Source organism: Manduca sexta, unplaced genomic scaffold (assembly GCF_014839805.1).
Source record: "Manduca sexta isolate Smith_Timp_Sample1 unplaced genomic scaffold, JHU_Msex_v1.0 HiC_scaffold_53, whole genome shotgun sequence".
NCBI lineage: Eukaryota > Metazoa > Arthropoda > Insecta > Lepidoptera > Sphingidae > Manduca > Manduca sexta.
This window is the reverse complement of record NW_023595330.1, coordinates 466,687-467,975: the sequence shown is the minus strand read 5'-3', so window position 1 is coordinate 467,975 and position 1,289 is coordinate 466,687.

Here is a 1,289-nt window from a genome sequence, read left to right as displayed (position 1 = left end):
GTTGTCAACTATATCAAACTTATCTATCTATATATATATATAAATGAATCCCTATTTCCCTTGGTCACGCCATCACGCGTGAACGGCTGGACCGATTTCACTATTTTTTTGTTGTGTTTGTTATTGTCAGAAGAAGGTTTTAAGAAAGAAAAAATTCAAAAAATTGCGCGGAAAATTAGAAAATTTAAAATTTTATATAACTGTCAATTGTTTGAAATAACTGTCAGCGATTGACAGAACGCGCGCTGCAAATTCATAGTTATAACGGGACAACGTCTGTCGGTCAGCTAGTTACATATATAAAAGTAAAGGGAAGTTGCAGGTGCCACCTGGCGGCCATTACCAGTCACCATACCATCTGCACCCTGTTAAATTATTCATGCGCTGTCTGGATATTTTCGGACAAACAGGTGACAGACATGCAATCATGTAGTTAATTGGTCTTACATTGAGAGCTGTTTCAATATTTTACGTGTTTTTAATATTGGTGACAGCGTCGCAGATGTCAATTTGGCTGAGAAATAATATTTTAAAAGTGTTAAAAATAAACTATTTTGACTGTGACCACGAAGGCTGCAAAGTCTTAGTACCGTCGGGACAAAACAAATACATTAAAACCATGATAAAATTTAAAAAATAATTTAATTTTAATGTCTAACATTCGCGTATACATATGATATCATTATACTATAAAAATGATAGTAGAAGTTGCTGAAGAAATACAAATAAAATAAATGTCATAAATGTTGCTTCTACTGTCAAAGTAATGTAGGTAGCCGTGTCTGCGGATTAGTTTCCGGCAACTGTAGCCTGTGGTGGCAACCGAAAGTTGCTGAAATTACGCAACTCTTAAGGTTGTATTTGATTTGTAATCTTTGAGGAAAGTATGTTTAAATAACACTTGTGTGTAATTTCAGTAGGTAGCTTTTATTCTGGAAAGATTACTATTACGTAGCTAATAAATTTACTTTGTCATCGTTTACAAATTTCACAAGACTTTGACGTCATCAGAATGATAGACTCTAGTGTTGTCACTATTCAATAAGGCTGCCTGCCCACGTCGCGGGCGCGTTGCGTTTCTACGTTGCCACATTTTAATTTTTTTATCATTACAATCATGATTTGATAACTCTTTAACGCATTAGTTTTACGGTGTTATTTACGGAGTAATAGTTGTGTTAAACTTTGTCTTTATGAAGTATTACAAATTAAAAGTTAACCATAAGTTTCAAACACTCTCGACTTAAATTTTATGTGACAGTATATCTTTGTTTCTTTAATACTAATGA